Below are 19,691 nucleotides of genomic sequence, written 5' to 3'. Positions count from 1 at the left end.
CCAGTCTTAAGTTAGTGGACTCCATGTAGAAAAATTGGCCCGCATTAAACAAAAGGTCAGGGCTAAATAATCTAAATCATTTCTTCTGGCCCTAAAGTCTATGAATCTTACTATGTATTTATATAAATTCTGGCACAATTAGATCTTAAACTTAGCTGTGGCTTCTTGGTAGAATAATTATTAATAACAACAATACACTGAAATAAATTTGGAAAGTGAAAGTTTTTCTCCATATTTAAAAATGCAGAAAAATTTCTTCAGATACTTGTAAGTATGAATTCAAAATAGAGTAGTTAACCCACCTTAAACTGTGGGTGAGCAGTCTTTTTCAGAAGTAAAAGAGACTTTAATTCAGTTTGGCTTAATTAATATTGGAAGTGAAACAAGCAACATCCATTTGGGGGTCACAAACTCAGAACCAGTTTACTCTCGGAAGGATTTAACAGAGTTTAACCAACTCCCTTCTTCTGTTAATTCACATTAATTTCCTCAAGTGTACTTGTGTAGAGAAGTTTGTAGTCATGATACTCCTACTTGCCCTTTTCCGAATATCCACACTGAAGCTAATGTTTTCCTCATTTCTTTTGCTGACGGTGACTATGTCCTTTATCTCCTAGATGACTGTTTTGTTAAATGCAGAATATGTTAAATTGGATGCCTCTCAGTTTGGATGAAATTTATCACTTCAGGGCTTAACATTTCATCTTGGCTTATGATTAGCAGGATGAATGGTGATAGAACGTTGTCTTCATTCTCCCGGAATGCCGAAGAAGTAAATACAGCATCTTATTGAACGTGGTTCAGACCACACGAGTTGCTGGTCTTACCTTTTTTTTTTTCCCCCCTTTTTCTTTTTTTTCTTTTAAGAGAAAGCAATCAAAACCAGGAAGCACACTTGTGAAATAGGGGATAGAAGCATGGCAAGGGGGCATTCACACAGTTTTGTTAAAGGTCTAACCAGGCACGATACTGAATAAACTACAGCTTTGAATCTAATGTGGCTGTTGGCTCCCATGTGCTATTAACGTGTACAGCAACAGGTTTGATGATTAAGGCTTTTTTACTGGGGCTTAAGAGTTCAAATTCTCTTTGTGTTACAGGCTTCCTTTGTGATATGAGAGGTATTGATCCTGCCCAAATACTATTAGAAGTAAGTAGAAGTTGTCTGCTGCATCAATGAGAGTCGTTAGCTGTTTTGGGCAGAGCTGATATCTCACAGTGTGTCTGTACAACACCTGAAAGAAGGATGCTCGGTCACTGGGTGCTACTGGAAAAGGAGTTACTAATAATGACAATATAAAAAAGAGACTGAACTGATATAAATACTTTTTACAGCTCTTAAACTTGCTACTGCTATTGTCTAAGGAGAGTATCTGTCTAAAAATTTAGGAGAGTAATATCATTCTGACAGGAAGGCATAGGGCTTTTGTTTTTCTTTTTCTTTTTCTTTTCTAGGAGTTCTTTTCTAGAACTCCTGTCTAGATTCAATGAAATCCCATGGGGATCAGATCTTGCCCAATGAATGCAAATGGCTGATACTGATGGGCTGTGATACCTATGAACTTCTGTGCACTTTCTAAAAGGGGTTGAGCACCTTAAACTCTGGAGATGATTCTTATATTTCATCTGAAAATATTGAAATATCAGTATTGAATACTTGAGGATGCACCATAAGAAAATACTATCTCTTGTTCTAACCTCCAGTTTTTGCTGCGCTGTCTTATCCCACTAAATTATATTTCAGAGTTTTCTTTAAAAGAAGTCATGTTAACTTGCCTTCAGAGAATGGACAATTCGGGAAGAAAAATCCATCAAGACTGTTTAATGCAAAGACACTATTTGTGGCTCAGGAAACTCCTGAATCACAAATCAGCAGAGTCTGGGAGAGTATTCTGGATAAGTATCACTGCATATATACCCTGGCTATTTTACTCTTCCCTAAATACCTGCCATTGGTGGGAGACAGAATCGGGCCTAGATGGACTTCTGCTTGGATTTATTGCAGTGTTCTATGTGCTTAAATTTGCTTTGTCCTTGACGTTGACTTTAACCGAAGACTCATGGGGCTTTCTTTGCTTTCCTATAAATGCCTGTATGTAGCTGCTGCTGATGGTTTTGTCATGGTCGTCATTTTTACTGTTATGATCTCGCCCCTGCAGTCCCCACTGAGGTCCATACCAGGTGCTGTACAAGTCTCTGCAACAACAGGCTTTAAGCCAGAGGGTAGGGTTTTCATCTTCACTTGAAGATTTGAGAGGCAGAGAAGTGCTTGCACCACTAAATCCTTAAGAGACTCATAAATCTCTCTTTCCCAATAGACAAGGCAGATGTACAGTGGGAAAAGAAAACAAATGAAAACAGGAGTGAATGGATTTGTCCCCAGTGACAAAACAGTTCTTGGCATAGGCAAGCACGGAATTCAGGTTTTCTTAGCCTGCTCTCCTGTGCACTGGGCAGTTCTACGCCCCCCTCTTTTTGTGAGAATGCTATTGTAAAACAAAAATATTTGTAAGCTTTGATTCAAATACTTCCTCTTTCGCAGCACCGGGTGTTGAATCAGAACAGTAAGCTGTCATTTCTATCCCTAAATCCTACATGTTCTGGCAGTTGCAATATGAAAAACAATAGCTTAGGACAAATAGTTGCAGTGATTTCCATTTTTGACCACTTTTCATCACTTCAGTGATCAGGGATGCTCTCTTTAACCTTGGCTCGGCCTCTGAATATTCCCTGTTCTTTATAGCCTTGCTTATTACCTGCTGAAACTTCTTTGAAGACATGATTGCGTTAAATCACCTATAAATACTACTTGACACAATATCTGTTTCAAGGTAGTGAAATATACACTTAACAAAACTGTTCTGAATCATTAGCTTGTGCTGGGAGAGAAGGAAGTATTTCAATCAAAGCTTACAAGCGTTTTGTTTTACATTAGCTTTTTGACAAGACCCCAAGGGGCTGACTTTTGTCTTGTTAGTGTCAGATCTATCACACAGTGCTCAGAAGTTAGAATGAAAAATTCTCTCATAAGAAAGATTCATCAGAAGTCATAGATGCAATGGGATATATGGAATTGCAGACTTTTGGCATAGGTAGAGAGTGGCCAGATGTGCAGCTCCAGGAAGGAAGTCCATATATTTTGACCATATATAGTAGAAGTAGAAAGACTGCAGTTTTATCGCAAGAGTTACTGGCTCTCAGTCATTCTGTTGTGATGGAAAGTGTATTTCTCAGAAGTATGTTCCATGTATTTCTAATAATACTTTTCATGTAGTTTAAGGCCATTTGATAGTCTGCTCTGAACATCTAACAATAAGAAATAATTTTCTGCAAGTGATTCTGCCGTGATCCAGTAACTTCCCGTTGAAATAGAGCATATTTTAAAAAGTACAATAATTTTGTAAAGATTTAATCTGAGGGGTCACCTGCAACTCATTACTTCTGAGGGTAAGGTTTTTTAGTTCAGGACCTTTATATTTGTCTGCTGTTCAGTAGGCTGAGCCCTCTGGTGGTATTTAGCAAACAACAAATACAGTGAAGAGCCTTTGTCTATAAAAGTCAGTCAAATTCATTTCTGGTATAATGGCCTTGAGGCTATTCAGGATGCATCAGGAATGAATTGTCCCTCTTAAGGCTAAGTGAAAAACTAGTCTTCTCTCATGCCTGAAAGCACCTGGGTGTGCTGTTTTTGAGTACCTCAAACAACAGCTTGAGCATAGGAAAGTTATGGTGAGGTAGAGAAAACAGACCCTTTGTTTCCCTTCTCCTAGTAATGTTCTTTGTTCAGTATATTTTTAAAAAAATCTTTGAAGAGCTTTGCAGTTGTCACACAGCTGTCACAGTTGGTCCAAAGTTGTTACTTAACCCTTAGTATTCTATCTACTGCCAGCAACTTCAGTCTGTCTTCAAGTGTGAACAAATGGAACACATTAACTATCCTCTTTTTGGTGAGATACAGTTAAATAATCCTTATCTGGTGGTATCTGGGGACAGTTTCCTACAACTGTTTCCTTCTTGTGGTGCATGTCCAATTTAAACATAACTGTTACAGATCAGTATGTGCAAGTATTAATATGTTACCTTAGAATGAAGTCTGTACATGCTGCTGCTTATAGATTTGCTTGTTTGTGGTGTAGATAAATGGAGGTTAAGCAGAGAAACAAAAGATGGGAATGCTGATGACTGAGAAGAGGGAAAAAAATCACATTAATGCTTCTTGCATTCAGCTCAATGCAGATTTGTAAGTTCCACCGCTCACAATATTGGATACTTCTGTCAAACAAGGACAGAACATTTATCTCAAAAGGCCTTCTTCATGTAATTGCCTCCAGGGAGCTAAAGACGATAATCCATGCTACCTAGAATAGTTTAGTAGAACACTTAGTACACTGGACTATGGTCTCTGAATTGATGTTCTGAAGCAGCTCTAGTTTCTCCCTTTATTTGTTAGCAACCGACAGGAAAATCTCTCTTCTCAGTGCTACGTTTTAACGTAGTAAGAATTTGGATTATGTGCCAGCCAAGCTGTTGAAGTAAAACACCTCGGTGCACCTGTCCACTTAGAAGGCTGATCTTGTGTTGATCTGTACTTCAGTAAGTGACTGTTCCTAATAATTTATTGAGTGCTGACAACATGTCCTTTTCTGTCCAAAATTCCTCCTCCCTATGAAGAGTGCATATTGAGTAAGGCAGACAGTACCCTATAAATCATGATCAAATATGGCCATGCTTGCAGTGATTCAATATATGATTCATTTAAGATTGGAGAGGAGGAGGAGAGATGGGAAAAGATGGGATAAAAGCACTTTCCTGAAGAATGCTAAGTGTAGATCACAGATTATTTTCAATTAGATTTGCTGGCATGCAGCTTTTGCATGCAGGCAGGAACTGGTAGTCATGTGAACTGTCTGCTTTATTCACAGGAGCAGTGCTTAGATGTCCTGCTCAGGAACTACTTAAAAAGCAGTTCAGTTTATCTGTAAAGGGAAAAAATTGTAGATGTTGCTCTGCTTTTGAGCCCTAAGGTTATGTCTATTTTCACCAAGTTCTTGCTAAGCATTTGTTCTTGAATCAAAAGCTATTTTGAATTGATGAAAGCAATTAAACAATTTGAAGATGGTTGTCTGTGTTAGGTCTCTCTTTAAGGATTTTGGTGTGTCTCAGATATTCTACACTGAGAGTTTTCTGATGTGTGTCAAAGAACTCAATTTCAACTTAGATTCTGGGACAGGGTGTGTGTGTATATGTAATGACACAGGAAAGGAAGTCTGTCTTTCAGTTTTGCTGTCTGAAGAGGTGTTCAGAAGACTCTGCAGCTTTTGTCAGACTTGCTTTCTTGTGTGAATGACTTAAAAGTTCAAAGAGATTGTTACACAGACCTCCATCTGAGATCTAGTCTCCCTCAGGGGAATCAACCATCAACCTTTGCTGATGATGACTGAGTTATTCTCCTAAGGGTAGTACCGAAGAAGTCAGTGGGATCACTGTGAAAGTAACTGCATAGCAGAGTGAATGCAGGGTTTATAGTTTGGCCCTAAATTGTGTCCTGGTAAGATTTTTATCCTGAAGAGCCCAGTTCTAGGCAGGCACAAAATTAGGGTACAAAATTATCAAACCACATGGGCAGACTCTGGTGTGGCAAGCTCTGTTTCCCTAAAGGATAGGATTTCTTTGCACACTGTACTGGCTTAGGCACTGAAGGCAAAGTTTTTAAAAAGCATCTGCATGATTTGGGATTCTCTAGGTTCTCATGGACATATATGATAGTCAATTAAAATTAGGCAGGTGAAGTTGTTACTCCCACTGTAAGAGAGGTCGCTCTCTTACAGTGAGGGCAGCAAGGTTGTAGGGAGGGCTTCTGTGCTGTGAACCCCTAGCCCTTCAAGACAACTAGGGTCATTTTGGTAGGAATCTTTCACAAATAGCTGAATGACTGGTTACACATGTCTCAAAATTATGTCAGTCATCCCGGGGGGGTCTCGGTCTTGACATCAGAAGTTTTGCCCAGCTCAGTGTGGCAATGACTGCATCCGGCCTGAAATGAGTTAGCTGTCTCCATACATCTATAGGTAGACAGGAATCCCCATCACAAAGATGTCCCAGGTCTTTCAGCAAGGGAAAGGGCTCCTTTAAATTCAAGGCTTCAAAAACAAATCAGAAACGTGTAGCTATCATCAGTGAGTCACTGGCATATGTCAGCTTGGGTTCCTTTCCCACTTCCAAAATCTTTCTGGTGAAGAATTCTGGCAACTCCTTGTAATACTGCAGCAGAACAGCAGAAGGCTTGGTACTGCTTATATTGTTAACTTACAAATGCAACATGTATCAACATATTCCAATTAGGAATTAGGAGTCTTCTGCAGTCCCAGCACTCAATATACTTGTCAATACACATTTATTCTCACTGGGCTTGGAACTTACATTTTATTTAGGATTTATTAAAAGGTAAATGATACTCTTAACAGAAAATACTTATTAAACTGGTGAGAATTTTATATAAACACACACACAAACATATGTGTTCGTATATGTATAACAGTATCATTCAAGCTCTTACCCTCTTCTCTGTAAGTCGGTATTGTTAGTATTTTTCTTATGAATCGGAGAAGAAAGGACTGATTTATCATGGAAGCTTCTCTTCAGTGACTGCAAAATAATGCTTAAAATATATGAGGGAGGAGAGCTCGTCACTAGAGTTAGTCTTGATTTCACCTAGAAAACATACTTAAAAGTATATTAAAAAATCAGTGTTTAAGAAGGGATTATTTTCAGTTTCTAGAAGTAGAAAATATTTGGAAAAAATTATTACTTTTCCTAACCAAAATCTCTTTTTAAGCAAAATGATTTGAGCACCACTGTTTTTGAGCCTCAAAATAGTGATCACTAGAAAAACAGGAAGAAATTAGCTTAGTCTGAAAGTCATGGCTTACCATTGTCCTGACATTCTACCTGCAGCCAACAGTCTCAAAACGTGGTTTACAGACTGTTCTGTCGTCCTCTGAAGAGCAGTCCATGCAGTGAGACCAATGGACCAGCGCCACCCAGAGCTGCAAACACATGAGGCAGCCTATATATTGAAGTGCTTCTGGTACTAGTGCTTCTTAAATGGCTTAATACATGAAAAGGTGTCTCTGGTACCTTTATACAGTGAGGTCCCTGGGTGGACAGGAGGTGGGCAAGTTTGGAAACATGCCATGTTCTTGGCCTTTTGCACCACCTAATGATGTAGATATATCCTACAGCACTCTTTGTGAACCAGAGTTAGAGAAGGAGAGCAGTCGAGCCATCAGCAGTTCAAGTCGAACCATTCCCATTGCTTTAATTGGGCCTTTCCATGTATGTCGTGCATGTGGAAACAGGAGGGGAGATGATCTGAGAGGGGAGAAGGGGTAGATCCTTGAGGCAGTCTATTCAAATGTGTTCAACACAAGAGAAATGCTTCATTTGGGCAAGGAGGGGGAATGAGGGAGCTAGCTATTTATTTACTAGTAAATTCAACAATGCCCAGGAATGTTCCTGGGCTGGGAGTGTGACTGCCTGCCCTGGTAAACTGTTTGAACAGTCTGTGGTGAGGTTTTGGCATGCGCCAGCCAGCGCTGCCCTGGGTAGTTCTTGAGTACGATTTGGCAGCACGTGTGTTCCTGGGACCGTCTCCAGTCGGCAGTTTTCATGCAGCCTCCCTGTTTTAAAGGTTAAGGGTGTTTACTGGCGTATACTCAGGCTGTCCTGTGCCAGTTGGCCTTCATCCCCAGGAATGTTCCCAGGCACACTTAATTTACTTGTATAGATGTAACCTAATGTTAACAGTTCTCGTCTGTCCCCGAATGTCTCATCACTCTGCTAAGCTAGTATGGTGCTACTGGTACACATGCTTTTTTCAGCGGTGCCTTCTGCCATGCGGGACATTAGGTCTTGTGTTACATGCATTTGAAATCTGTTCAAAGTGTCTTCACTGAGAACACTTACCCTGACAGCAGGTTTGTTCGTTGTTCCCGGATGTGCTCCTATTGTAAGCTCTCTGAGTAATGCTTCCTTCAGGACTAACAGCAGTTAAACTTCTCCTTTGTGGTAATTTCTTTCTGTTCATCAGCACTTCTGGTTGCCATGTCACATTTTCTTATTTACTTCTCCTTAACGTTGTTAAATTTCCTTTGTCATTGTTGCTTTACAAGGAAGAAATCCTAACCCAAATGAATTAAGTGGAAAATTCTCACTGATTCCAGTCAGGATAGGATTTTGCTGCAGTCTCTTATATCCAAGCAGCTCTGTATTGGTGATTATTTTATTTTAGATATATTTGTATTCTTTCTACTTACTGTTTTAATTCCTATGTTTCTAAGCCTTCTAAGTCCCCTAGTATTATTTCTCTTCCTTCTTTGCTGTTTATAGTTTTTTCTTCTTTGCATCTCTGATCCGTTTCATTATGTAAAAGTCTTTAGCATATTGTGAATATGCGTACTGAAACTTATTGCAAAAGCCACTTGGATCAGTTTAGATCACAACAAAATAACAGATCTGGCTCATCTGGTTTGCTAACAGGGAGCCATATGTCAAGGTGCCTATGTGCATATAATTTCTTCATTAATGATCTTGAAGAAAAATAAAATATATTTTAGGATTGGCACTCACCTGCTACTCAAACAGGAGAGTCTTTGGAAAAAATCCAGAGAGGTTAGTACGTGCTGCAATGATATGAAATCAAATTTAGGAGTAAGCTGTTGTCATAGCAGAGATAGTCACCAGATCGTGTGATGTGAAAGTGACGGTGATATTTTGTATACTCTTTATTAGGTGTCCAGAATTACTCTTTACTGGAGATGTCTTTAAGCCACAACAAACCAGGTATTTTGCTTCATTATAGTTTAATTGCAGGGTTCCATTGTTTATTTTTGTAACCTATATAATAATGTCACCTGCAGATAATGTTGGAGCAGTCACATTCCAAAAATGTGGACAGGGTGACCTGGGCTGGGGAATACTCGTGTTAAAGGCTATTAGCTTTGATGCTAGCTATTCTTTCTGAGTAAGAATTCTAGCAGTTGCTGTTTGAGAAAATAATGATATGTCATATAGTTTGTACAGATAAATCTGGCTTTAATACTTAATCTCACTATTTCATCACGTATGTTTATACTCAGTCACCCATGTGCTTGCTGCCATTTTCCTCTCGCTTTCAGTGCAAACAGGCATATTTCAAGAAATCTGCATTGTTTTACTTGGGGGTTAGCAATTTCTGCAAGATTCTGATGACTGGTGTGCTCCTTTATAAAAGATAACGTTCATGGGGGCTTTTGGCTGTAAATATGGGAGAGAAGAAGTATAACATGGTTTATAGGCCTCTATCTGAGATATATTAAAGAGTTGAAGTGAGCGAACTTACTTTATATTGAAAAATAAGCAGATATATGGCATGGTGGCAAAACCCTTGGAAACAGAGCTACCATCTTCTCCCGTAGTCCAGAACTGTTGGAACAGGCAATTATTTCACTCATATCCTTCCTCTTAGTTTATTTTGCGTAGTTAGAAAATAAACTGAAAAGTCTTTGAGCTCACAGGTCTGCCCAGAAGCACTCACATGACTGGCACCTAAGTAACTGATTTTGAGTGTGGTTGTGTCAGTGATTTTGAAGCAAATAGAGCAGCAATTAGTCCCTTGTATCTTTAATACTATTGTTCATATTCATGAGACTGTCTTTCTTAATGGTAAAGCAGCCTAATGATTTGTTAAGCTCCTACTGGTTTCCGCTGGGAGTCGAGTGTCTAAAATGTCTATGGTGTTAAAAAATCTGACTTCTTCATATGAGCAGGCACAGTTCTGCTTGGATCCAAAATGACAGTAGTTCAAAACAGATGCACTACCCTTGTTTTAAATCCATAATTTATATATTCCACCATGTTGTATATCCATTCTGATCCAGTCTCCCAATATGCTTTGGTGGATACATCTCCTCAGTAAAGATAGAAGCAGTTAGAAAAAATGCTGCCATGCACATCTCCCATCTCTGCTAAGAGGTGCATTTTTTTTGTCCTCTGGACCACCAGCTCCCAATTGAATTAGCCACCTCGTTGAGAAGAAAAGGCCAGTGGCCTGAGGGAAAGTTTTATGGTTTAATGAAACAGTAAGAAAACAAATACTAGGTTCTTAATGAAAGAAATGAAAATGAAAAGCACATAGTAGCCAGTACTTTATGATCCATGAATTCCTTTTTCTTGCCCTGCAGAAAGCACGTGTTCTCCAGTAGCTGGGCTGATCCCACTGAAATTATTGGCAAATCTTCCATTCAATGTAATAGTGCAGGATTTGGGATTTGGGAAGGAAGCTAGCAACAGAAGAACTGGGTAGGACCTGCTGAGACATAAATCCAGTGTTCTGCTATCATGAGCTCTGCACCATAAAATCAGTGCCATAAGCTTTTCAACCTCCAATCCTGATTGTCCTCATTGCTCCCCTTGGCAGGCTTTTCTAATGATTCACCTTCTTCTGATTGCCCACATTAACTCATGGCAATAGATGCCCCTTTGTTCTTGAGCCAATATTCTCCCTTAGCTTGAATGGATTTCCTTTCTGCTGTGCATCCCACTGATACCCTGAGTGACAGCAGCTGCACTCCCTCAGCCTGCCCTTTGTCAGGCCTAAGAGCCAAACTTTTCTAATCTTCTCTTATGGGGCAGTGCTTTGATTGTACTAGCAACCTTTCACAGCCCCATCCCAGATATTCTACTTGATTATGAAGAGCAGAAAACCACATAAGGTAACGTCACTGTTAGCGTCACTTTGGAAGCTACCCACAACGAACTCCGATAGTGACAGCAAATGCAAAATGAACTATGGTGTCCTGCCAATATCAAACCAAAGCAATTGATTGCAGATTTATTTAGATGGCTTTTGTGTCCAGCACTGAAATTTCTGGGGAAACTGCTGTACAGGTGTTATGAACTATGTTGCTGCTGCACATGACTGGTTTGCATAGCACACTATGTTGCCCTCTCAGCTAGCAGAAGGTTTGATCATGTGGTCAAGGCCCTGACATGGATGGAGCTCAGGATCTGATTTGGGTGGAAACTGTGAGTGGATAGATCATTTCTGTTAGTTCAGTGGGCTCAGTCTTTCATCACTAAAGTCAATTTTCTCTGTGTTGTTAAGATAAATTTGATTCCTTCATCTCTTGAGGTTGTAAAGTCTTGAGGGCAGAATATGCCAGATTATATGGGTAAATTCATCACTAAATAAAACAGGATCACAGCAGTGAAAGGATTCCTGAGAGACAGTTGTAACATAAGCGACTGTCACTACAGGAGCACTTTCAAAGTAGACATTTTCAAATAATTTTATGATTTTGCTGGCTAACTCACACTTTAGCCAAATAGGCTCAAATCAAAGTCTTTCAACCTCAGTAAGTTCGTGCTAAGCCTTTATTGATGGAAATTATCATGGAACACATTTTCTCATGGAAATTTAATTTTCTACATTTAAAACTGTGTTTCTTGCAGATGAAGTGAGTATGCTTGTTCATTGTGAAGATAACAATGCAGCCTAAGAATTGCATATGCCTGGGTAAACGCTAAACACACAAACCTAACATGGAATATAAATCTAAATGTCTTGCACATGCTATGCAAATCCAGGAGTCTTCAATAGGGCCCTGTTTCACCAAGGAGCTGATTCCAGAAAAGTTTGAAAAAGCAGTGGAATAACTTTAACATTATTAACCCACATACAGACTCCTGAATATAGTACAAAATCACTCCTGTTGATATTGGCTCCCCCCCGGAAAGAAAAAGAGATCAAAGTTTTTTTTTTTTCCCTTGAAAATATTAGCCGTGAGTTTGTTTTCAGATCTTTAATGTAAAATTGCATTTACTTTCTATGTTTTCAAGACTGAGGCATTATTGTTACTCCAGTTCAGTAGGCCTTTTATAATCAGTACATGTACTCACATTTATTTAGCTACTTTTTCTGAATGGCAAGGAGATGATTTCCCCTAAAGAAATGGAGAATCATTTCAAAGACGGGAATATCTTAATGAATTATACTTTTAGGATCATTCAGGGATTTGTTTCTAAGGTTCGACCCCCATAAAGTATTTAGAAGTATTTCAATGGGTAAGCTAAACCTGTGTTTAAATAAATGACTGAATCCTGATGGTTTATCCCTTTCTCTCTTCCAGAATATCGTATATTTTAAGTGCATTGTGATATCACATTATTCCAATTAATTAAGATGAGAATACTGGTTTCAACAAGAGCAGAGCTCAAGCTGTTTTTTTTTCTATTGTTTTTTAGAATCTTACATATTGTCTTTTAATGTAACAATTTCAAAATAGTGCCTGTGTATTCCTGTCAAAACAGAGAGAATTATATGCATCTTAGTATGATGCATTTGTTTAATATCTACAGACAAAACGCCAGAACAACGTATTTGAATACGTCTCGAGTTTCTGCTTCGGATTTTTGTTCACCGGGGACCACACTGACTCTGGGATTTTGTACAGCCTAGAGAGATGTATTGTGGCTGGCTAACCTTCTACAAGTCAGTGTATTGTTACACTCCTTAGACAAGCCCTTACACGAGGCAAAGGGAGGTGAAAAAAACTTTTGCATTTCATTCTTTTAACTAGACTTTCTACCTCCTCCACCTACCACAAGTGGGTGGGAATACCTTTATCATAACTTGCTGGTACTGCAAAGATCAATAAATACATTCAGGGCAGTCTGGATCCTGGTTGACACCAGCATTCCACTCAGCAGTGCCTAGAAGAAATGCTGTAAGTTATCCGGGTTCCCCAGAGACTTGAGGGACAACTGGAAAACCACTGAACAGTCCATTTTTCATGTGGCCTGAGAATTAAAGGGGAGCGTCTCCAGCCAATCTTTGCCAGCTTTTTCCTGCCTAAAAGAACCAAAACAGCTAAGGTGCAGGCAATGACAAGAGCCAGGATGGCTTCTTTCTTTCCTTCAAAATTAAGACCGTATCCTGCAGTCATTGCTTTAGAGGGGGGTCTTGTCTAAGTGAGGAATGCAGCACAAAATGAGTTCCTTAAGCCAGGACATTAATTGCTGTTGAGAATATTTACGAATGGGCTTCTTTAATGAAGTGATTTGTTGGTCCTAAGTAACTGCTTTATCTCATCAAGTCCACAGCACAGGAAATCTAATGTGAAGGTTTGGTCCCAGCAAAGTATGCTTGGCTTGAAGAAAAGAATCACACTTTGGAAAAAAGGAATAATGGAATGTTAAATTAGTAATGGCTTTTGCAGCTTGTGTGCAGTTTGATCTTTCTATGCTGTAAAAATAATTTTCGTATTTAATTTCTGGGGCTTAATTTGTGCCTTTACTTGGACTGTTTTTTAAAGAATTTATTCTGCTTGGAAGAGTTTGTTTCTTACAACAGAAGAATAATGTTACAATAGATGGTTTGCACGAGCCTGCCAGAAGCTCCAGCTGTTGGTAGGAGGATATTTTGAGCAGGTGTGTAAATAATGTTAAGACTGACAGGCTTTCTGGAATCCTCAGAGAAAACATAGCACAAACCCTCTGAGGATCTTACCTGTCCCATGCCTCCAGTCCAGGGAAGCAATTACATGTGTATTACCTTGCCTTCCATAGGTCTATTCACAGGCTCAGGAGTTAGAAAAATGCTTATCTGCTTGGCTGTGTTGGAGTCATACAGTTATATCTGCACTGCTGTGGCTGCAGCTCATGTGAGCATATCCAAACTGTATTTAAATGAAGTCTCTTGGGTATTGCTAGTATTACGGACACAGAAACTTGTTGCTCAGTGTGTGGTACCAGGATCTGGCTAACCTGCACTGAGCTCCATGCTGCTTTAGCCATAGATCTCAGAGTCTCTAGCCAGCTTGATAAGGATATGTCAACAAAAACTGCAATCACAGCTTGCAGGTATATTCAGAGTGCTTGAAGTAAATGAGGATACTGGTTCGACACTCACTCTATACTGTATCGCTGGGGGAACAGACCTTATTGAGCCTACAAGAGTAGAGGAAGAGTTACATCTTCTGTGAAGCTACTGGTAAGTGTCTCCACGCAACTGCCTCCTGCCTTGCAGGCGTTCCTGACTTTATCTACACTTTGGCTCATTTGGTTAGGTTAGATATGGAACTCCGGTATAGTTATCGTTCCCTTTTTATGGAAGGGAAGCTGAGGTTCCAGAGAAATGAGATGTTTTGCACAGGGTCAGGAACAGTAGAGCTGAAGTTTGAATCCAAGCCTCTTGAAACTATGCCAGTACTCAACCACAAGGCCACCATTCCTTCATAGCATATTTTCCTTTGACTCTAGCAGCTTTTGCAGCTGGCTGGCTTTGTAGAGCAGATCCAAAGCTCACTAAAGTCAGTGGGAGTCCACTTACTGATTTCCAGCAGTCTTTGGATCAGCCCCATTAGGTGCTTTTTTACTATACTCTAGAAAGACTAGTTCAGCCTTTTAATATTCCCTTTACCTGCCCTAATCCTATATTAGGGAAGCTGTATAGTTTGAGATTAGGGTTGCTCATTTTACCTTGTAAGGACTCTGGTAACTGTTTGAAAACACTGATTCAAAAAAAGGTTATTGCTCCCATCTCCTCACTGGAAATTTCTGCTCCCTCAGAGCACAGCTACATAAACAGCTGATTTGGCATTTAGCACAAGGGAAGGAACGGAAACGCCTGGCAGGGTGGTGGGAATGAGTTATTGGAGGTGATGGGGGAAGGGCCAGAGTCTTCTAGCAGAGCTACTGCTGATGGAAGGAGCTGTGCTGGATGCTGAATCCACTGTTTGTTGTGGCTGCAGTCTCTTTGAAGAGATGGGAATTATCAGATGTGGGTGGGAAGGAAGCTCTTCAAGTGCTAGTAAAATGTTGTAATTAGTGTCATCACTGATCACCCAGTTAGTATTTAACAGCTGTGTGAAGATTTCCTTCAATAACCCAGGGTCAGTACTCTCCCCTTCCATCTCCCCAGACTTGACAAATGGTGGGTGGGAATTCACTGCTTTTTGTGTATTCCCTTCTTTCCCTATGTAGGCTAATACCCATTCTTCTAAGCAGACTTGTCTTTGCTCACGGAGGATTTTATCTTCTTCTTAATGAAATTCAGTGGCTAAACTCCCACCAGCTTCTGTGATGTGATTTTGTTAGGCTTTCCTTGTGGGGGAGGGAGAAGGCTGAGGAGAGCTGAATGCAAAGTTGAGGTGCACCAAAACCTACCAAAAACTTTAGCTGCCTTTCTGCTGACTGTGCTCTACTTTTGACCTTAGCCAAAGACCAATGAAGTTGTCATTTAGATGAGGCTGTCTATTGTAACTACAGTATTGTGGTCATCTTGATTTAAACTTACGTAGACACTGACTAGAAACTCAAATGTGCTCCTGGCAGGTGCTCTGCTTGTTTGCTAATATTTGGTGAGGACACCAGAGTCTGGATTCATCTCAATTTGCATGAGGTTCTTAGTTTAATTGTTTATGTTAGAGACCTAATCCCTCTGTGAGCCTAGGGTCCCTCTGTAGTCAGTGAAGAGAAATAATTACTTCTAGAAAGCAATTCAGAATTCAGATGGGATTCACATACCTACAGTCTTCAGGGACTTGCAGTCATTTGCAGTGACTATAGGGGGAGTTCAGGATAAGTAAACTCCTAATTTAGGCAGTTCGGTGAAGTGCCTGCAGTTAGGAGAGATGAATTTGTGGGCTGGTGACTAGTCATTTCTCATAGACCTCACTAACCTTTCATGGAGCTCCTTAACTACAGATATGTTGTTTAATAAGGAAAAGAGAAACCTGTGGGAAAGCAAAGAGTATCAGTAATCACAAGTATTTACATCTGGCAATAAAGTTTTAGGAAAAAAAGTCAGTAGAGCAGCTTGTTGCCTTTGAAACTTAATGCTATTAAAATGTTCAACATGAAGTTCCTATTTTTAAAATAGCAGTTGAAAGAAATGCCCAAGATTAATTAGAAACTAAATTGAAACCACGTTGGTTCATAGGTAACACACACAAACATTGAGTTAATGGGGAAGCATTCTTGGGGGGGAGAGCTACGGGTACGCCGCAACTTGTGCCACTGCTTGTTTGTTTTTTATTTTGTCTTTCTTAGAAAGCAGAAGGGGGTAGAAATACCAGCCTGTTAAATCTTTTATTTCCTTTTTTAGATTGTTGTTCAGCCCAGTTTATTAAGCTTTGTGAAACAGCAGCCTATGAAAAGCTGACCAATCTACTACCCCAATACACAGGGAGTTGCTAATATCAAACCATTCTACAGGAAAGGCCTGCGCGTGAAAAACCTCTAATACAAACAAGGAGACATGCAGTGATTGTGTGGAAACTGGTTAAAGAAGATGTTAGAATTGTGCTAGTTATGTGGGAGGGAGAACCCACCTGAATACAGGTGTCCAGGAGAGACGGAGATCTCTGCCCCTCTCTGTTGCCCTTGGAGAAGACCCATTTTAGAATAGCCACCTATCTTTCAGCTGGCAAAAAAACAGGAAAGGAGTTGCAACTCTAATGAAGAGTTTACAAAAGCAGTTGCAAATAGGAGTTTGTTCCAAGATGATCACAGTACTGTGCTAATAACCATAGTTATGGCCCCAGAGGACTTGATGGAATCTAGTACTTGATTAGATCAAAAAAATGAGTTGGAGAGGGAAGTAGGGTGGCAGTAGGTTGGAGTCTGGAAGAATAGCTTTGGTTTCACTGGCACCGTGAGCGTTTACACCATGTGAAAAGTCTGGCCCACTGAGTGCAGCGGAGTTAGGATGATTCATGCCAGCTGCAGAGCTATGCCATATGGTTTTTATTTTCCTCCCAGATTTTTTTTTTTTTTAAGTCCAAAGGGAACTGACTGTGTGGTAATAGTAGAAAAATGAGCACTGGAGGACCTTGTTAGCAGCCTGAAGGAGAATATGCAGATAGTTGTTTGGCTCGTGAATTGTTAGCAGAAACACTGAATATTACCAGCAGGCACTGCATGGAGCTGTGTATAGAATAAAGTTCCGTGAATAAAGTGCATGGAGCGTCCAAAGTATATTTACTTAGGCGAGATGTCTGTAAAATGTTAAAGTAATAAATGTATTTATGTACATTTGTATGTGCATTGTTACCTTATACTAATACTCAAGTGTGGGCTCTGTATTTCATTATAGGTTTGAATCAAAACGTATCCTTATGGAGTTGAATTATCGTGTGGTATTAAGGCCCATCAACAGCATAGCGAAGATAGCAGGGTGCTTGCCATGGACTGTGGCTTATACTAGCAAAGTGCCCCAAGATTTCATAAAATCAGTTAGAGATAGTTCTTGCCTTGCACTTTTTACAGTGACACCATGATGCAACATAATACAATGTATGTATTATAAATACAATATATGATAATATATGAAAATACAATATTTGATAGTACCAAATTTTATATTATCATACAGCTTAATATGACTGTAATATCAAATAAAGTATAACAGTATATATATATAAACATTTGCTTTCATATAATATGTGTATAAGTTGAAACAATGAAATACAATGATATGTGATAATAAAATATGTGAATCAAGATTAACTCAGGAAGTTAAAGCATCTAGCTGAAATCAGTTTCTGTAAAAAATTTTGTTTTGGAAAAAATGGCTTTTCCTATGTAAAACTACTGCATCAAACTGCACCTAATTTTTAACCAAGTTTCATTATTATAAGTGAAACCAGTGATGCCCAACAATTTCCATTGTAGTAACCTCTAATGCTGTTAAACTTTTACCAATCAAACATGTTGAGGTCTGCTTCAGGCTGCATTTCTTTGGAAAAGATCAGCAGAAATGATTCAACAATTTCTGAAACTGAGCACAGGGAAGAACATATGATTTTTCTTACATTAAAATGTGTTACAGCTGTTTCAGAAGAGCCTTAAAACGGACTTGAAATCAGGATGATCCTGGGATGGTCTTTTTGCCTCCCATGTGACTGCCTGCCTGAGTTTGGCCAAGGCACGAGCTTATGTAGTATCTCAGTTCACATCCATTCTCTGTGTTGAAGCTTGGCAGCTAAACTCTGCCTGTGCCTGCTGCGTTCGGTCCTGTTCACCACAGTCCCTGTGAAAGGCACACGTGTGCCTTCTCCAAGCTTGCTGCGTCCCGGGCTTGTGCGTGATGAGCCAGGACTGTCTCTGCAGTGTCCCCAGTAAGGAACGCCGTGGCTTCTTGCTCCTGTGCTCCCATGTTGACAGCTGGTGGAGGAAAAGGAGGGGGGCAGCTCGGCAAAAATGCAGCGAGGATGGCACTATGAGCTGTCAAGAGGTTTAGAAGTGATTAGAACAGAGAGAGCTTAGAGCCAGGAGCTAAAAGGGATTCAAAGAGTGAAAAGACTTGAGGAACAGGGATGGCAGTTCACATGGACTGAAAATACAAGAAGGGAAACCAGACAGACTTGGGGGAGGAAGGGGTGGATTAATTTTATCCAGTAAGAATTTACTTCTCCCCAGATCCGGAACTGAAGATAGGGCATAGGCGTTTTAACCTCTCATGTGAAAAAGAGCTGTGAAACTAGTTTGTCAGAATCTGTCTACAGCCACGCAGGGATGTGGGCTTTGTTGATGATGCTTTTGCCAGAGACTCTGAACCCAAACAACGCTGAGTGAAGGCGGATTTGGTGAAGGGGAAAGAGGGATTATTGTCTTCGAGCAGCTCAGGGTGGTAGGGCTCTTCTGAGCCTCTGCAAGTGCCCCCTCAGGAGGATCCGTTCTGTGATAGGGAGGTGATACTGGCTCAACCGCTGCATTCACAGGGAGTCTCCTGGAGCACAGCAGGTCCACAAGAGGTGCCAAAAGGAAACAAAAGCATCCTTTAGAAGGCTGTGTATCTCCCTTGGGAAGCACTTTCTACTTCAGTTCCTGTTCTGGCCCAGAGCACTCAAGGGTGGATGAGAAATTGGTGACTGACAGTGTCCAAATACAGGAATTCTGTGATGGGCAGGAAAGCCTCAAAGCGTGTTTGAAGAAGAGCTGTTGCTTTTCAGAACTGTCACTGTTTTACTAAATTAGATATGAAACATCACCCCTCTCTCCTCTCACACGCACCTTTCATCCTGTCTATTGTGTGTTGTTGTTTTTTTAAATCAGTTTTGCTGTTTGAATGTACAAGCCAAGTTTAGGAGAGAACAGTAACGTTCTCTCCTATGTTCTTGATTGATCTCATTAGTTAATAATTTCTTTTTGCTGAGGACAAAATCAGCTAGTCTGTAGAAAAGCAAGTTTCTTATATGAGATATCTCCCATTCTTTCTGTTTGGCCTTAAACCTCAAATCCAAGTTTTAACACAGAGTTGTAGACTTGGTGAAATGATGCTCTCCTTGTTGCCAAATAGAAGTCAACAATGCCAGAGATCTAATCAGGTGGTGACACAAAGGACTAGAAGGAGATGTTTATGAACATGGAAGAGGTAGTTCTCGTGGCTCTCTGAGCCAAATGGCTGTCCAGAAGTAAGGTTTCAATTATAAGCAGAGCTAAAATATGTTCGCTTAATGACAGATCCATCAGCTGAAATGTAGATACTCTTAACAAGAATATATGTAAAGGGATTATGTGCATGTTGCTAATTCATTTGACATAGCTGCTTACTTGAGTTTAGTAATTAAGATGGATGATCTATTTTGGCTAAGAAATGTCTGCATTGAAACTAAATTTTTAGTAAAAATTTAGCATTGCAATATTTTTTA

General features: G+C 39.9%; 1 long non-coding RNA gene across 1 annotated transcript in view; it reads left to right on the top strand.

Moving 5' to 3' along the window:
• Window positions 1–19,691, top strand: part of LOC138066884 (uncharacterized) — a 241,969-nt gene that overhangs the window by 103,480 nt on the left and 118,798 nt on the right. The gene's annotated exons all lie outside the window — the stretch shown is intronic.

The sequence above is a fragment of the Struthio camelus genome, chromosome 3, assembly GCF_040807025.1.
Source record: "Struthio camelus isolate bStrCam1 chromosome 3, bStrCam1.hap1, whole genome shotgun sequence".
Taxonomy (NCBI): domain Eukaryota; kingdom Metazoa; phylum Chordata; class Aves; order Struthioniformes; family Struthionidae; genus Struthio; species Struthio camelus.
This window is presented reverse-complemented; position numbering and strand designations above follow the sequence as displayed.